The sequence below is a fragment of the Herpailurus yagouaroundi genome, unplaced genomic scaffold (assembly GCF_014898765.1).
Source record: "Herpailurus yagouaroundi ecotype Mexico unplaced genomic scaffold, PumYag 29, whole genome shotgun sequence".
In the NCBI taxonomy this organism is placed as follows: Eukaryota; Metazoa; Chordata; class Mammalia; order Carnivora; family Felidae; genus Herpailurus; species Herpailurus yagouaroundi.
This window is the reverse complement of record NW_024412377.1, coordinates 98,595,522-98,614,027: the sequence shown is the minus strand read 5'-3', so window position 1 is coordinate 98,614,027 and position 18,506 is coordinate 98,595,522. Positions and strand designations below refer to the sequence as shown.

At 40.3% G+C, this 18,506-nt stretch overlaps 1 protein-coding gene and 1 pseudogene across 6 annotated transcripts in view; one reads left to right on the top strand and one right to left on the bottom strand.

Moving 5' to 3' along the window:
• The window catches only part of PDE8B (phosphodiesterase 8B), a 270,623-nt gene that overhangs the window by 186,266 nt on the left and 65,851 nt on the right, over positions 1 to 18,506 (top strand). The gene's annotated exons all lie outside the window — the stretch shown is intronic.
• The window catches only part of LOC121040709 (ubiquitin-60S ribosomal protein L40-like), a 49,277-nt pseudogene continuing 31,946 nt past the window's right edge, over positions 1,176 to 18,506 (bottom strand).

The following is an 18,506-nucleotide window of genomic DNA, read 5'->3' as shown; positions in this document are numbered from 1 at the left end:
ATCTGTCCTTCTCTGTATGGCTTATTTCACTTAGCATCACACTCTCCAGTTCCATCCACGTTGCTACAAAAGGCCATATTTCATTTTTTCTCATTGCCACGTAGTATTCCATAGTGTATATAAACCACAATTTCTTTATCCATTCATCAGTTGATGGACATTTAGGCTCTTTCCATAATTTGGCTATTGTTGAGAGTGCTGCTATGAACATTGGGGTACAAGTGCCCCTATGCATCAGTACTCCTGTGTCCCTTGGATAAATTCCTAGCAGTGCTATTGCTGGGTCATAGGGTAGGTCTATTTTTAATTTTCTGAGGAACCTCCACACTGCTTTCCAGAGTGGCTGCACCAATTTGCATTCCCACCAACAGTGCAAGAGGGTTCCCGTTTCTCCACATCCTCTCCAGCATCTATAGTCTCCTGATTTGTTCATTTTGGCCACTCTGACTGGCGTGAGGTGATACCTGAGTGTGGTTTTGATTTGTATTTCCCTGATAAGGAGCGACGCTGAACATCTTTTCATGTGCCTGTTGGCCATCCGGATGTCTTCTTTAGAGAAGTGTCTATTCATGTTTTCTGCCCATTTCTTCACTGGTGTTACGTATTTTAGATGTTAACCCTTTATCGGATATGTGACTTGGTAGTTTGCCTTTTCATTTTAATGATGGTTTCTCTTGCTGTGGGGAAACTTCAGTTTCCTGTAGTCCCAATCTTTTGTTTTTCTTGCTGCTTTTGCTTTTGGTATCACATCTAAAACACCGTCACCAAGATAGATGTCAAGATGCTGATCTTTTACATTTTCTTCTAGGAGTTTTATGGTTTCAGGTCTTACATTTAAGTCTTCAATCCATTTTGAGTGGATTTTTGTGTATGGTCTAAGTTGGTGGTCCAGTTTCATTATTTTGCATGTAGCTTTCCACTTTTCCAAGACCATTCATTGAAGAGACTGTCTTTTCTCCATTGTATATTCTTGGTTCCTTTGTCATGCATTAATAGACTGTGTAATTGTGGGTATATTTTTGGGCTCTCTATTGTGTTCTGTTGATCTATGTGTTTATTTTAATGCCAATACCTTACTGTTTTGAATACTGTAGCTTTGTAATACAGTTTGAAATCAGGGAGCATGATGACTCCTGCTTTGTTCTTTCTCAAGATTGCCTTGGCTATTTGGGGTCTTTTGTGCTTCCATATAAATTCTAAGTTTGTTTTGTTCTGTGAAATCATCTTTGGAGTTTTGACAAAGATTGCACGGAATGTGTAGATTCTTTTTGGTAGTATGGGCATTGTGATGGTATTAATTTTTCCAATCCATGAGTATGAGACCTCTCTCCAGTTATTTGTGTATTTCTCAGTTTGTTTCATTAGTGTCTTACGTCTTATAGTTTCAGAATATAGTTCTTCCACCTCCTTGGTTAAATTTTTTTTTCAGTACAGGTGGAACTGGGCCTTGGGGCCCAGGCAGGAGGCCACCCTGCAGGCAAAAGAAGAGCTGGTGGAGGAGCCTTATTTGACCTTCTTGGGGCACAGGTTGTTGATGTGGCCGCATTTCTAGCAGTGGTTGACAACGCAGGGGTGAATGTGAGCATAACACTTGGGGCACATCATCTTGTCTTATTCGTATTTCTGGGCCAGCTGGTGTGGGGAAGGCTCAATGATGCCACCCTCCCTACCCAGGGTGAAGCACCAAGTGTAGGGTGGACTTTTTCTGAATATTGTAGTCTAACAGACTGTGGCCATCTTCCACCTATTTGCCTGCAAAAATCAGACACTGCTGGTCAGGCAGGATGCCCTTCTTGTCTAGGATTTGGGCTTTGACATTCTCAACAATGTCACTGGACTCAACTTCCAGGGTGATGATCTTGCCCATCAAAGATCCACATCTCTACGTCCGCTGCAACGCCATTATCACCAGACTGCTTGGCTACCTTTCATTGAAGAGAAAGAGCCTCCTTGGCTAAATGTATTCATAGGTATCTTATTCTTTTTGATGCAGTTGTAAATGGAATCATTTTCTTAATACTGTATCTCTTTCTGATAGTTTGTCATTAGTGTATAGAAACACAACTGGTTTTTGTATATTGTTTTTGAAATCCTGCAACCTCACTGTATTTTTTAGTTCTAACAGTTTTCTGGTAAAATCTTTAGGGTTTTCTATATATAGGATCATGTCATCTGCAAATAGTGACAGTTTTACTTCTTCCTTTTCAATTTGGATATCTTTTTCTTTTTCTTGCCTAATTGCTGCAAGTAGGACTTGAGATATTATGTTGAATAAAAGTGGTGAGAGGACATCCTTATCTTGTTCCAAGTAATACAGGGCAAGTTCAGTTTTTCAGCGTTGAGTATGATGTGTCCTTGTCATATATAGTTTTTATTTTATGAAAGTACATTTTCTCTCTACCCATTTTGTTAAGAGGTTTGTTTTTTTTCATGGTGAAAATATTTATAATTAGCTAGACTCACTTTCGGTGCTCTCAGTTTTGCTGGCAACATCAAAAGCGTTATAGTCTGGAGTCAGTTGAACATAATGCCTTCTTCTACCCATCAGGCCTAATAAGGTGTTATCCTGGGGCTTATGGGTGGCCCAGTCAGTTAAGCATCTGACTCTGGGTTTTGGCTCAGGTCATGACCTCATGGTTCATGGGTTCAAGTCCCCTGTTGTCCCATCTGTGGATCCTTCTTGGGATTCTCTGTTCCCTTCTCTCTGTTCCTCCCCCACTCATTCCCTCCCTCCCCTTCAAAATAAATAAACTTAAAAAAATGTGTTGACCTTGGCCATGTCAATGTCCTAGAGCTTCTTCACAGTTTGTTCAGGTGCTAGTTGGCCTTGACATTCACAGTGAACACTAGTGTCTTCTGCCTTCTTCAAGGCTGTCTTGGCAGTTATGGGGAACTTAATGATGGCATAATAGTCAAGCTTGTTTCTCGAAGAGATGCTCTGTTTGATGATATTTGGGCTACGTTCATTGCTGCAGTGTCTTGGGCTGCTGGAAGGTCAGTGACCTGTGGATCTTCATGGGCGGGGGAGGGGGGGCAGGGGAGCTGCAAGGTGCCTTTCACCACTACTTTCTTGGCTTCAAAGCCTTTGCTTTGGCATCAGATTTGTGGGAACAGAAGTTTTTCTTAGCTTTCAGTCTCACCTGTGTGAAAAACTGTTGAGAATTTTTATCATGAATGGACACTTAATTTTGTCAAATTCTACTTTATTCATTGAGGGAGATCACTCATCCTTGCATCCCAGGGATAAATCCAACTCGATCATGGTGTGTGATCCTTTTAATGTGGCTTGCTAATAATTTGAATTTGGCTTGCTAATAATTTGTTGAAGATTTTTACATCTGTGTTCATCAGGGATATTGGCCTTTAGTTTTCTTTTCTTGTGGTGTCTTTATCTGGTTTTGGTATTGGGATAATGCTGGGTTTTTAAAATGAATTTGAGAGTGTTCCCTCTTTTTCAGATTTTTGGAAGACTTTGAGAAGAGCTAACATTAATTCTTCATTAAATGTTTGCTAGAATTAACCAATGAAGCCATCTGGTCCTGGGCCAGCCTGCCTTTTTCTTTTCTCTTCTTTTCTTTTCTTTTCTTTTCTTTTCTTTTCTTTTCTTTTCTTTTCTTTTCTTTCTTTTCTTTTCTTTTCTTTTTTCTTTTTTCTTTTCGTTTCTTTTCCTTCCTTCCTTCCTTCCTTCCTTCCTTCCTTCCTTCCTTCCTTCCTTCTTTCCCATCTTTTATGGACACAGTTTGTGGTCACCAAAACAACTACAATAATAATTCCAGAGATCACCGTAACAAATATTGTCAGAATTACCTAAATGTGACACAGAGACATAAAGCAAGAAAATGCTGTTGGAAAAATGATGCTGATAGACTTGCTCACTGCAAAGTTGCCAAAGACTTTCCGATTGTGAAAAATACATTCTCTGTGAAGCACAATAAAGTGGAGTATAATAAAATGAGGTAGGCCTGTAAATAGGATCATACAATTTAGGGCCTTTTGTGTCTGGCTTCTTTTACTTAGCATAATGTTTTCCAGATTTATTCTTGTTGTAGTATATATCAGTATTTCATTCCTTTTTAAATTGCCAAGTAAATTCACTGTATGTATACTCCATATTTTATTTATTTATTTATTTATTTTTAAAATCTAATTTATTTTCGAGTTAGCTAATAGAGTATATTTTGGTTACTGATTCACTCTTCTTTCTTGTAATACACCTGTTCAGATTTTCTACTTCTTCATGACTCAGTCTTTGTAAGTTGTATGTATCTAGGAATTTACCCATTTCTTCTAGGTTGTCCCATTTTTTTCGTATATAATTATTCCTATGAGTCTCTTTGAACCTTTGTATTTCTGTTGTGTTCACTGTCATGTCTTCTCTTCTATTCTTTATTTATTTTCTTCTCTTTTATTTTTGAGTTTATTAATTTGAGTCCTCTCTCTTTTATTGGTGAGACTTGCTAAAGATTTGCCTATTTTGTTCATGTTTTCAAAAAACCCGCTCTTAGTTTCATTGATCTCTTCTTTTTTTTATTATGAAATTTATTGTCAAATTAGTTTCCATACAACACTCAGTGCTCATCCCAGGAGGTGCCCTCAATACCCACCACCCACCCTCCTCTCCCTCCCACCCCCCTTAAACTCTCAGTTTGTTCTCAGTTTTTAGGAGTCTCTTATGTTTTGGCTCCCTCCCTCTCTAACCATTTTTTTCTTCCCCTCCCCCATGGTCTTCTGTTAAGTTTCTCAGGATCCACATAGGAGTGAAAACATATAGAATCTGTCTTTCTCTGTATGACTTATTTCACTTAGCATAACACTCTCCAGTTCCATCCATGTTGCTCCAAAAGGCTATATTTTATTCTTTCTCATTGCCATGTAGTATTCCATTGTGTGTATAAACCACAATTTCTTTATCCATTTATCAGTTGATGGACATTTAGGCTCTTTCCATAATTTAGCTATTGTTGAGAGTGCTGCTATAAACATTGTGGTACAAGTGCCCCTATGCATCAGCACTCCTGTATCCCTTGGGTAAATGCCTAGCAGTGCTACTGCTGGGTCATAGGGTAGGTCTATTTTTAATTTTTTGAGGAACCTTCACACTGTTTTCCAGAGCGGCTGCCCCAGTTTGCATTCCCACCAACAGTGCAAGAGGGTTCCCATTTCTCCACATCCTCTACAGCATTTATAGTCTCCTGATTTGTTCATTTTAGCCACTCTGACTAGCATGAGGTGATATCTGAGTGTGGTTTTGATTTGTATTTCCCTGATGAGGAGCGACGTTGAGCATCTTTTCATGTGCCTGTTGGCCATCCGGATGTCTTCTTTAGAGAAGTGTCTATTCATTTTTTCTGCCCATTTCTTCACCGGGTTATTTGTTTTTTGGGTGTGGAGTTTGGTGAGCTCTTTATAGATTTTGTATACTAGCTCTTTGTCCGATATGTCATTTGCAAATATCTTTTCCCATTCCATTGGTTGCCTTTTAGTTTTGTTGATTGTTTCCTTTGCAGTGCAGAAGCTTTTTATCTTCATGAGGTCCTAATAATTCATTTTTGCTTTTAATTCCCTTGCCTTTGGGGATGTGTCGAGTAAGAAACTGCTGGAGCTGAGGTCAGAGAGGTTTTTCCCTGCTTTCTCCTCTAGGGTTTTGATGGTTTCCTGTCTCACATTCAGGTCCTTTATCCATTTTGAGTTTACTTTTGTGTATGGTGTGAGAAAGTGGTCTAGTTTCAACCTTCTGCATGTTGCTGTCCAGTTCTCCCAGCACCGTTTGTTAAAGAGACTGTCTTTTTTCCATTGGATATTCTTTCCTGCTTTGTCAAAGATTAGTTGGCCATACTTTTGTGGGTCTAGTTCTGGGGTTTCTATTCTATTCCATTGGTCTATGTGTCTGTTTTTGTGCCAATACCATGCTGTCTTGATGATTACAGCTTTGTAATAGAGGCTAAAGTCTGAGATCGTGATGCCTCCTGCTTTGGTCTTCTTCTTCAAAATTCCTTTGGCTATTCGGGGTCTTTTGTGGTTCCATACATATTTTAGGATTGCTTGTTCTAGCTTTGAGAAGAATGCTGGTGCGATTTTGATTGGGATTGCATTGAATGTGTAGATTGCTTTGGGTAGTATTGATAATTTAACAATATTTATTCTTCCAATCCATGAGCTCGGAATGTTTTTCCATTTCTTTATATCTTCTTCAATTTCCTTCATAAGCTTTCTGTAGTTTTCAGCATACAGATCTTTTCCATCTTTGGTTAGATTTATTCCTAGGTATTTTATGCTTCTTGGTGCAATTGTGAATGGGATCAGTTTCTTTTTTTTTTTTTTTTCAACGTTTATTTATTTTTGGGACAGAGAGAGACAGAGCATGAACAGGGAAGGGGCAGAGAGAGAGGGAGACACAGAATCGGAAACAGGCTCCAGGCTCTGAGCCATCAGCCCAGAGCCCGACGCGGGGCTCGAACTCACGGACCGCGAGATCGTGACCTGGCTGAAGTCGGACGCTTAACCGACTGCGCCACCCAGGCGCCCCAGGGATCAGTTTCTTTATTTGTCTTTCGGTTGCTTCATTATTAGTATATAAGAATGCAACTGATTTCTGTACATTGATTTTGTATCCTGCAACTTTGCTGAAGTCATGTATCAGTTCTAGCAGACTTTTGGTGGAGTCTATGATCTTTCCATGTATAATATCATGTCATCTGCAAAAAGTGAAAGCTTAACTTCATCTTTGCCAATTTTGATGCCTTTGATTTCCTTTTGTTGTCTGATTGCTCCAATAAGAGGTTGTTAAACAACAGTGGTGAGAGTGGACATCCCTGTCGTGTTCCTGATCTCAGGGAGAAAGCTCTTAGTTTTTCCCCATTGAGGATGATATTAGCTGTGGGCTTTTCATAAATGACTTTTATGATGTTTAAGCATGTTCCTTTTATCCCGACTTTCTTGAGGGTTTTTATTAAGAAAGGACGCAGAATTTTGTCAAATGCTTTTTCTGCATCGATAGGACCATATGGTTCTTTTCTTTTATTAATGTGATGTATCACATTGATTGATTTGCAAATGTTGAATCAGCCCTGCAGCCCAAGAATGAATCCCACTTGATCATGGTGAATAATTCTTTTTATATGCTGTTGAATTGGTTTTGCTAGTATCTTATTGAGAATTTTGCATTCATATCATCAGGGATATTGGCCTGTAGTTCTCTTTTTTTTACTGGGTCTCTGTCTGGTTTAGGAATCAAAGTAATGCTGGCTTCATAGAATGAGTCTGGAAGTTTTTCTTCCCTTTCTATTTGTTGGAATAGCTTGAGAAGGATAGGTATCATCTTTGCTTTAAATGTCTGGTAGAATTCCCCTGGGAAACCATCTGGTCCTGGACTCCTTTTGTTGGGAGATTTTTGATAACTGATTCAATTTCTTCGCTGGTTATGGGTCTATTCAAGCTTTCTATTTCTTTCTGTTTGAGTTTTGGAAGCGCGTGGGTGTTTAGGAATTTGTCCATTTCTTCCAGGTTGTCCAGTTTGTTGGCATATAATTTTTCATTGTATTCCCTGATAATTGCTTATATTTCTGAGGGATTGGTTGTAATAATTCCATTTTCATTCATGATTTTATCTATTTGGGTCATCTCCCTTTTCTTTTTGAGAAGCCTGGTTAGAGGTTTATCAATTTTGTTTATTTTTTCAAAAAACCAACTCTTGGTTTCATTGATCTGCTCTACAGTTTTTTTAGATTCTATATTGTTTATTTCTGCTCTGATCTTTATTATTTCTCTTCTGCTGGATTTGGGGTGTCTTTGCTTTTCTGCTTCTATTTCCTTTAGGTGTGCTGTTAGATCTTGTATTTGGGATTTTCCTTGTTTCTTGAGATAGGCCTGGATTGCAATGTATTTTCCTCTCAGGACTGCCTTCGCTGCATCCCAAAGCGTTTTGGATTGTTGTATTTTCATTTTCATTTGTTTCCATATATTTTTAAATTTCTTCTCTAAGTGCCTGGTTGACCCATTCATTCTTTAGTAGGGTGTTCTTTAACCTCCATGCTTTTGGAGGTTTTCCAGACTTTTTCCTGTGGTTGATTTCAAGCTTCATCACATTGTGGTCTGAAAGTATGCATGGTATGATTTCAATTCTTGTATACTTATGAAGGGCTGTTTTGTGACCCAGTATGTGATCTATCTTGGAAGAGGTTCCATGTGCACTTGAGAAGAAAGTACATTCTGTTGCTTTGGGATGCAGAGTTCTAAATATTATCTGTCAAGTCCATCTGATCCAGTGTATCATTCAGGGCCCTTGTTTCTTTATTGATCCTGTGTCTAGATGATCTATCCAATGTTGTAAGTGGAGTGTTAAAGTCCCCTGCAATTACCACATTCTTAACAATAAGGTTGCTTATGTTTGTGATTGTTTTATATATTTGGGGGCTCCCATATTCGGCACATAGACATTTATAATTGTTAGCTCTTCTTGATGGATAGACCCTGTGATGATTATATAATGCCCTTCTTCATCTCTTGTTACAGCCTTTAATTTGAAGTCTAGTTTGTCTGATATAAGTATGGCTATTCCAGCTTTCTTTTGACTTCCAGTAGCATGATAGATAGTTCTCCATCCCCTCACTTTCAATCTGAAGGTGTCCTCAGGTCTAAAAAGAGTCTCTTGTAGACAGCAGACAGATGGGTCTTGTTTTTTTATCCATTCTGATACCCTATGTCTTTTTTTGGAGCATTTAGTCCATTTACATGCAGTGTTGTTATTGAAAGATATGGGTTTAGAGTCATTGTGATGTCTGTAGGTTTCATGCTTGCAGTGATGTCTCTGGTACTTTGTGGTCCTTGCAACATTTCACTCACAGAGTCCCCCTTAGGATGTCTTGTAGGGCTGGTTTAGTGGTGATGAATTCCTTCAGTTTTTGTTTGTTTGGGAAGACCTTTATCTCTCCTTCTATTCTAAATGACAGACTTGCTGGATAAAGGATTCTCGGCTGCATGTTTTTTCTGCTCATCACTTTGAAGATTTCCTGCCATTCCTTTCTGGCCTGCCAAGTTTCAGTAGAGAGATCCGTCAAGAGTGTTATTGGTCTCCCTTTATATGTTAGAGCATGTTTATCCCTAGCTGCTTTCAGAATTCTCTCTTTTTCCTTGTATTTGCCAGTTTCACTAGGATATGTCATGCAGAAGATCGATTCAAGTTACATCTGAAGGGAGTTCTCTGTGCCTCTTGGATTTCATTGCCTTTTTTCTTCCCCAGTTCAAGGAAGTTCTCAGCTATGATTTCTTCAAGTACACCTTCAGCACCTTTCCTTCTCTCTTCCTCCTCTGGAATCCCAATTATGCATACATTATTTCTTTTAATTATGTCACTTAGTTTTCTAAGTCTCCCCTCATACTCCTGGATTTTTTTATCTCTCTTTTTCCCAGCTTCTTCTTTTTCCATAATTTTATCTTCTAATTCACCTATTCTCTCCTCTGCCTCTTCAATCCAAGCTATGGTCGCCTCCCCTTTATTTTGCAGCTCATTTATAGCATTTTTTAGCTCCTCCTGACTGTTTCTTAGTCCCTTGATCTCTGTAGTAATGGATTCTCTGCTGTCCTCTATACTTTTTTCAAGCCCAGCAATTAATATTATGACTATTATTTTAAATTCATTTTCTGCTATATTGCTTAAATCATTTCTAATCAGTTCATTAACTGTCGCTACTTCTTGGAGTTTCTTTTGAGGAGAATTCATCCGTTTCATCATTTTGGATAGTCCCTGGATTGGCGGGTAACTGCAGGGCTCTTCCTCTGTGCTGTCTGGAGTAACTTGGGTTGGTGGGCGGGGCCGCAGTCAGACCTAATGTCTGCCCCAGCCCGCTGCTGGGGCCACAGTCAGACTGGTGTGTACCTTATCTTCCCCTCTCCCAGGGGCAGGACTCACTGTGGAGTGGTGTGGCCTCTGTCTGGGCTCCTTGCACATTGCCAGTCTTGTGGTGCTGCTTTGATGGGCTCTGGCGTATTAGCCGGGGTGGATCCGCAAGGTGCACAGGGGCGGGAGGGGTAGGCTCAGCTCGCTTTGCCTTCAGTGGTCCACTTTGGGAGGGGCCCTGCGGCACTGGGAGGGAGGCAAACCTGTCCGATGGATCCGCAGAAGCACAACGTTGGGTGTTTGCGAGGTGCAAGCAAGTTCCCTGATGGGAAATGGTTCCCTTTGGGATTTTCGCTGGGAGATGGGCGAGGGAGATGGCACTTCCCAGTGCCTTTGTTCCCCGCCAAGCTGAGCTCTGTCCTCCGGGGCTCAACAACTCTCCCTCCTGCTCTCCAAGCAGATCTGTCGACTTATAACATTCCAGATGTTAAGTCTCACTGGCTGTCAGGACACATTCCCTCCGGACCCTCTGCTTTTGCGAGCCAGACTTCGGGGGCTCTGTCTTGCCTGGTGGGCTACCTCTCTGCCGCCCGACTCCCTCCCGCCAGTCCCTGTAGCGCGCACCGCCTCTCCGCCCTTCCTACCCTCTTTCGTGGGCCTCTCATCTATGCTTGGCTCCAGAGAGTCTGTTCTGCTAGTCTTCTGGTGGTTATCGGGGTAAATTAGGCAGATGTGGGTGGAGTCGAAGCTATCAGCAGGACGCGGTGAGCCCAGCGTCCTCCTACGCCACCGTCTTCCTTTAAGTCTGATCTCTTCTTTTGTCTTTTTACTCTATATTTCGTTATGTCTCTTCTGGTCTTAATTTCCTTCCTTCTAATAATTTTAGACTTAGTTTGTTTTTCTTTATCTATCCTCGAGGTATGAAGTCAGGTTGCTTATTCAAGATCTTTCTTATTTTTTAATGTAGATGTTTATGAACTTGCCTTTTAGAAGTGCTTATGTTGAATCTCTTAAGTTTTGGTATTTTGTGTTTCATTTTAATTTGTCTGAAGATATTTTTTTAACTCTTCTGTCTTTTTTTTTTACTTTGACCCATTGGTTGTTCAGGGGAATGTTGGTTAATTTAGACATAATTGTGAATTTTCAAGTTGTTCTTGTAATTAACTTTTAGTTTCACAACATTGTGGTTAGTTGAGATACTTGATATGATTTAAGTTTTCTTCAATTTAGTAAGACTTGATTTGTGGCCTAATATATGATCTCTTGTGGAGAATGTTCTGTGTGTGCTTGAGAAGAATGTGTATTCTTTTGGATGGAATGTTTTGTAAATGTCTGTTAAGTCCCTCTGGTCTAACATGTTGTTTTAGTCCAGTATTTGCTTATTGACTTTCTGTCTCAGTGATCTATCTGTTGATGTGAGTGGGATATTAAAGTCTCCTACTATTATTATATTGCTGTTTCTCCTTTTTCATCAGTTAATATTTGCTTTATATGTTAGGTGTTCCTATATTGGGTGTATAAATATTTACAAATGTTATGTCTTGTTGTTGGATTGACCCCTTTATCAGTATATAATGACTTTCTTTGTCTCTTATTATAGTGTTTGTCTTAAATTCTATTTTGTCTGATATAAGAATAGCTACCCCAGCTTTCTTTTGGTTTCTGATTTGCATGGAATGTCTTTTTCTGTACTTTCACTTTCAATCTTTGTGTGCCCTTAAAGCTAGTGAGTCTTGAGGCATCTGGGTGGCTCAGTCAGTTAAACGTCCAACTTCAGCTCAGGTCATGATCTCCTGGTTCATGAGTTCAAGCCCCATGTTGGGCTATGTGCTGACAGCTCAGAGCTTGGCACCTGCTTCGGATTATGTGTTTCCCTCTCTTTCTGCCCATCCCCCACTTGCACTCTGTCTCTTTTGCTTTCAAAAATAAACAAACATAAAAAAATTTTAAAAAGCCAGTGAGTCTTGTAGGCAGCATATGGTTGGGTCTTGTTTAACCATTTATCCGTTCAGCCACTCTATGTCTTTTGATTGGAGAATTTAGTCCTTTGACGTTTGAAGTAATTATTGATAGGTATGGACTTATTGCCATATTAACAACTTAATATTGAAACCTCTACATTTTTACTCCCTCCTCCCCCACAATTTGTTTTTGAGGTCATGCTTTGCATCTTTTTGTCTTGTGTATCCATTAGAAATTATTGTATTTATAGTTATTTTTACTAGTTATCTTTTTCAGCCTTCATACTACCTTTATAAGTAATTAACCCACCACCTTAACAACATTGGATTATTTTGTAAATACAAAATACTGTATATTTATCTTTAACAAAGATTTACACTTTCATATGTTTTTCTTTTATTAATTAGTTTCCTTTTGTTTCTTAAAGAAGTCCTTTTAACACCTCTTGTCAGGCTGGACTGGTGGTGATGAACTCCTTCAACTTTTGCTTATGTGGAAAGCTTTTTTTCTTGAGTTTGAAGGACAGAAGGACCCCTTTTCTGGTGGATGATTCTTGGTTGATAGTCTTTTTTTCCCTTTCAGCACCAAATTTGAATATATTATGCCAATCCTTTTTGGTCTGCAAAGTTTCTGCGTGAAAATTAGCTGATAGTCTTATGGGGGTTACCTTGTACATAACAAGTTGCTCTTCTCTTGCTGCTTTTAATACTTTATCCTTTTCTTTAACTTGCAACGATTTAATTATGTGTCTTGGTGTAAGTCTGTTTGGATTCATCTTGTTTAGAACTCTCTGGACTTCCTGGATCTGGATGTGTGTTTCCTTCTGTATGTTAGTGAAGTTTTCAGCTATTATTTCTTTGAATAAATTTTGGCCCCTTTCCTTCTTTTTCTCCTGGTATCCCCTGTATTGCAAATATTGATCCTCTTGATATATAAGTCCCTTAAGCTATCGTAACTCTCGTTGTTGTTGTTGTTATTTTTGCTGCTCTGAGTGGATGAATTCCACTGCCCTGTCTTCAAGTTCCCTGATCCTTTCTTTCACTTCATCTAGTCTGCTCTTGAACCCCTCTATTGCATTTTTCAGTTTAGTTATTGTAGTCCTCAGCTTTATGCTTTCTGTTTGGAGCTTTTTTATATTTTCTATCTCTTTGTTGAAATTCTCACTGTGTTCCTGCATTGTTATCCTCACCTCAGTGAGCATATTTATGACCATTATTTTGACCAATATTTTGACCATTATTTTGAAGATGTATATCACTTACTTCTGTTTAATTAAAAATCTCTTTCTGAAGCTTTTTGCTCTTTTATTGGGAACACATTCCTTTATTTCTTCATCTTCCTTGACTCTGTGTTGGTTTCTATACATTAAACAGCCACCTCTCTGTCTTGATAGAGTGGTGTCATGTAGGAGCTGAAACTTAACATTCTGTGCTGCCCTAGTTCTTGTTTGTCTCTCACACCTTTGTGATTGTCCAAACAGCTTACTTTGTTCTCAGTGGTTTCAGTAGTTGAGGGTGTGCCAAGACCTGTTAGTGTCCCAAAGACAAGGATCTTGGTCAGAAGAAAGATGCAAGCTGATTAGAAGAGTTGACTCTCAGGCAGCAACTTTTAAAGTATGCAATTCCTTTTATAGGGTAAGACTAAGAGATGGGAATTTTCTTGTACTGCCTCTGCACTGTGTCCTGGGGTGTGGGTAGGACAGGCAGACTGTTAAGAACTATTTCTCTGTTTGTTACAGTCTTAGCGGATCCACAAAAATAAATCCCAGGAGCCATCAGACCTAAATGATCAAGGGGTGTCCCTTGGGTGACAGCCACAAAAACCAAGGTGCCATATATGTGCACAAGCTTCTTTCTGGATGATACCAGTAATGTGGGGCAGGACAGAGGGAGAGTGGAAAGATGGCGTCTGGCAGCCTCACCAGTCTCTGGAGACTGTTGCAGTCAGCTCCTAGATGTGTTTCAAATTAGAAGCCTGCCCCTCAGGGCAAAGCTTTTAAGATAAGCAAATGGGCCTCTTTCCCAGAAAAATTGGGTGATTGTAGTTTGCTGTCTTTGCCCTGGGCCTTAGATGTTAGCCATTTTAAGTCTGCCTTAATACTTTAAGAGTGATTAGTTCTCTATAGCCTTGTGGGTCTCATGGGTGCAAGCCCACTTGAATTACAAAACTAGATGTTTTGTGGATCCATCTTGTTGGTGGAAGTCTTAAAAATTGGGGTGCCAGATTTGGGGTTCAGAGTCTTCACAGAAATATGATGGAGATTGAGTTTCCTCCTGATTGTGTGCTGACCTACTAGGAGTGGGACTTATGGAAAGATTCTTTTCAGCTTCTCCTACTCACTTTGATGTGAGGTTTTCTCCCCCCTCATTTGCCTGATCTATAGGAGTTGTTCAGCGTGTTTCTGGATTTCTTTCAGAGTGGATTGTTTCATATGTAGTTGTAGATTTAGTGTGTCTATGGGAGGAGGTAAGTTCTGGAGTCTCCTATGTCACCTTCTTGAATCTAAAAATTCCCATGATTATTTTTTTAGTTTCTACACTTATGAAAGTTGGGAAGAAAATATTAATCATACAGATTAAATTTAAATGCACATCATGTTTATAGCAGTTTCATTGTGGATACCAGAAGAAATTGAAATACCCCTCCAGTATTCAGAAACTATTACATGATTCAACAGAGGAGTTGCTCACATCATTAACAAATGAGTGGCATTCCTCTGCATCTGTTAAATTGCCTTCATCTTCCTGCTTTAAGTAAGTGAAAATGGCAATTCATATTCGTATGCAAACTCTACTACTCATTCATCAGTTGAAACCATAGATAGGCTATTCATACAAGAGGTCAGCCAAAAGTCAACAAAAGCATTTTGTGAGAATCCATTGGGCTATATAAAATTTATGTTAAGAATTTTTTATGTTAGTATTATTTAGGAGTTGCTACACATCTTTTAAGTTGGCAGGTTTTTTTCTTAAAGGGCCAGATGGTATGTATTTTAGGCCCTACAGTCTCTGTCATAACTACTCAACTCTGCCATTGTAGCATGAAAGCAGCTACATGATATATCCAATCATGATATATAAATTAGTGGGCAAGGCTATGTTAGAATAAAATTATATTTACAAAACTGGGTAAAATTATATTTATGAAACCCATGGACCATAGTTTACTGACCTCTTTAATCAGTAATATTCACAGTAAACTTAGATATGGATATCTATGCATTTTTCAATGAGCCAGTTGTTAAATCTTTACTAGCATGCCATCCAGTCCACAACCCCCATTCTGAAGGACTCCCTGCAGTAGCTCATCATCATCTAAAAAAAATTACAACACACCCTTCAGGAGCACACGAAGTGCCTGGTCATCCTGTCTCTCTGCCTACTGCCTATGTGATTCACTGCCCTTCTGCTGTTCCAAACCAAGCTCTTTGTACTTCCCTCAACACACCAAGACTTTCCATCCCTCTGGACACTGTACCGTTCCATCTGTCTTGCCTACTTTTCATTCCCCCTGTCCTCCCAGGGAACCCTTGCTCACCTGACCCAGGTTATGTTTCTCTGTGATTTTCCCTGACCACTCGCTCCTCCTTTCATCTACATAGTATATCTAGCACTTCCCACGCTGGACCCAGCTTATCAAGGGCAACGTCATGTCTCAGTGCCCTGCATACCCATCTTCCACTGATGATACTGAATGTAGTAAATATTTGATCAGTAGAGCTTATTGAGAATCTTCTTATTTTAATAATAAGATGTATCATGTGTTGAACATTTTGTGTCCCTTACTCTGCAAGTGCTTTTCATACATTAACTCCTGTCATCCTCACTGCACCTACATCAGGTAGATATTATGATCCCCATTCTACAAATGAAGAAACTGGGGCTTGAAGTGGTTAAGAAACCTGTCCAGGTTTCACATTGGTCATATGTGGCAGAGCCAGGATTCAAATTCTAAGTAGTTAGCATATACAAAAGAGATTACAGGAGCTCCTGGGTAGCTCAGTCAGTTAAGCGTCCAACTCTTGATTTTGGATCAGGTCATGATCTCACAGTTCATCAGTTTGAGTTCCAAATCAGGCTCTGCATTGACAGTGCGAGGCCTGCTTGGGATTCTCTCTCTCCCCCTCTCTCTCTCTGTCCCTCCCCTGCTCATACTATCTCTCTCTCAAAAATAAATAAATAAACATTAAAAACAGAAATTATAAAAGAAGTATTGGCGGGGGCAGGGTGGCGCCTGGGTGGCTGAGTCAGTTGAGTGTCTGACTTCAGCTCAGGTCGTGATCTCACAGTTCGTGGGTCTGAGCCCCGCATGGGGCTCTGCTGACAGCTCAGAGCCTGGAGCCTGCTTCGGATTCTGTCTCTCCCTCTCTCTCTCTTCCCCTCACTCACTTGTGCGCGCGCTCTCTCTCTCTCTCTCTCTCTCTCAAAAATAAACATTAAAAAATAAGTATTAGGTACATGTCTGAGCAGTCACACGAGAGAAAGGGTGTGGGAAGCTGGGCAACAACTTAATGGAGAAGGTGCAGACTGAGGTGAGATAGAATTTATCCTTAGAGAAGAATCCCATGCACAAGCAAAAAGGTAACCAGAGACAGGAGAAGCAAAAATGATTGGACTTGGCTTGATCCTTTAATGTCTTTTACTGTGAGGGAGATTGAGGTGAGGGTGAATTTGGGGTGCAGCTGCCCACATGCCTGCCTGCCTTTGCCTAGATTCCTCTGGCAGTCTGTACCCTCTGGAAGGTGTGTCAGGGTCCAGAGCCATCCTAATGGGTGTTTGGACTGGAGTAAATTCTATGTATGCCCTCCTGCAATCCAACTTCCATCTACTGATGAAATCAAGTTTATATGTGCATTTGATCTGCCATGGGAGGAAGTTACAGCAGGCATTTTGGGGGGTAGAATGCTAAGAGGGTGATGTAGCAAATTGTGGAGGAGTTGTGGGCCTCTCTTTAGAAAATCTGGAGCGTCAGACCTCTGCTGCTTGTTAAGGCCATTGGAGCCCCTCATTCCATGACTGGCTGGTCACTAGGTATGCAGTAGTATACATTGCATTTGTGAGTTATAACTGCAGCATGTAAAAATTTATCTTTCTGTTGCATTTTGGAGGTATGTAGCCAATCAAAACTTAAAACCCAACCATAGTGGGACGCCTAGCTGGCTTACTTGATAGAGTACATGGCTCTTGATCTCAGGGTTGTGAGTTCAAGCCCCACATTGGGACTAGACCTTACTTTTAAAAACAACATGGGGCACCTGGGTGGCTCAGTTGATTGAGTGTCCAACTCTTGATTTTGGCTCAGGTCATGATCCCAGAGTTGTGAGATCGAGTCCCTAATCGGGCTCCATACTAAGTGTGCAGCCTGCTTAAGATTCCTCTCCCCCTCCTCTCTCTGTCTCTCTCTCTCTCTCTGTCTCAAAAAAAAAAAAAAACAAAAAAAACAAAAAACAAATTTAACACCACCCATAGTAATTCAAGCATCTTTGCTGAAGGGACCTGTTGTTTCCATTGTAGTCAGAGCAGTGTTCATCTCAGAGGATTTTATTCAAACTTCTGGGCCTTCACTTATGTGATCCCTTATTTTCAAGAACAAAATTCCAGTAAGGATGGGCTCCTCCAGTGCCATTGCTGGAAAAAGAAAGGAAGAGGAGGAGTAATTTTGAGAGGCTTCTATTAAACTTGCTCTGCTCCAGTCAGTAGAAATTTGTCTCTTGAAGTCAACTTCTTGCCCAGTTTTCCTGAAGACAGAGTTTCTGGTTGGGATTTCAGAGGCAAGCTGTAGGAGACTGAAGAAAGAAGCAATTTACTCCTCTTTTTCATGACAATTCTTTACCTGAACCCAGAATTATGATGTGAGGAGTGGGTTAAATGATATTTTTCCTTATTATCTTAAACAAGTTGGCTGTAGAATGGTACGCTGAACAGGTGAGGCATCTGTACCTGGGAGTAAAAAGGAAGAAGGCAAAGGGCTTGGGCTCAGCTGGTGCCGTTCATTCTTCCAGTGCTTGTTTACCTTTCATTCTGAGCATGAACCAGAACTACGGTCCAACCCAGAGAAACCACAGGCGCAGCCTGCTTTCGGATGGCTTTGAGTCTAGTAGAGATTTTGTGAAAAGCTTTTAGATCATTAGAACTGTCAAAAGGAATTGAAGTCCTAATTATAGAGCGTTGGCCCTGGAGTTCTAAAAGAAGTAAAAGGCAGTTTCATAATAAGCAGGTTATACTCCGTAAGGAGTTCTACCATGGAAATCCCCGTGGGAGGACCAGTTACATCTGTCCACTGGTTCTGGAGAGCAACAGCACCCATAAGCTCTTGTGCTAAAAGATGAGGAATATGAAAGGCTAATGCAGTGGTTCTCAGCCCTGGCTGCATACTGAAATTACCTGGCGGGTTAAAAAAACAGCACAGTGGTTCCTGGGCCCCAGGGGCTCTGATGGAATGGGTCTAGGGTAGAAGCTGGGCATGAGCACTTCTAAGAGCCCCCCAGGAGATGTCAGCGTACCATCAAGGTCAAGAACCACAAGGCTACAGAGTGAAGCGTCTGAGGTTTTTGGATCTGCCCTGATTGGTTAGATTAGTATTGGGAAGTTTCCTGCTGAACATTATAGAAGGACAGGAGTATGGTTTGACCAAAAACCACAAAAGGGTAAGCACATGGAAGGATGGTGTGTGTGTGTGTGTGTGTGTGTGTGTGTGTGTGTGTGTGTGT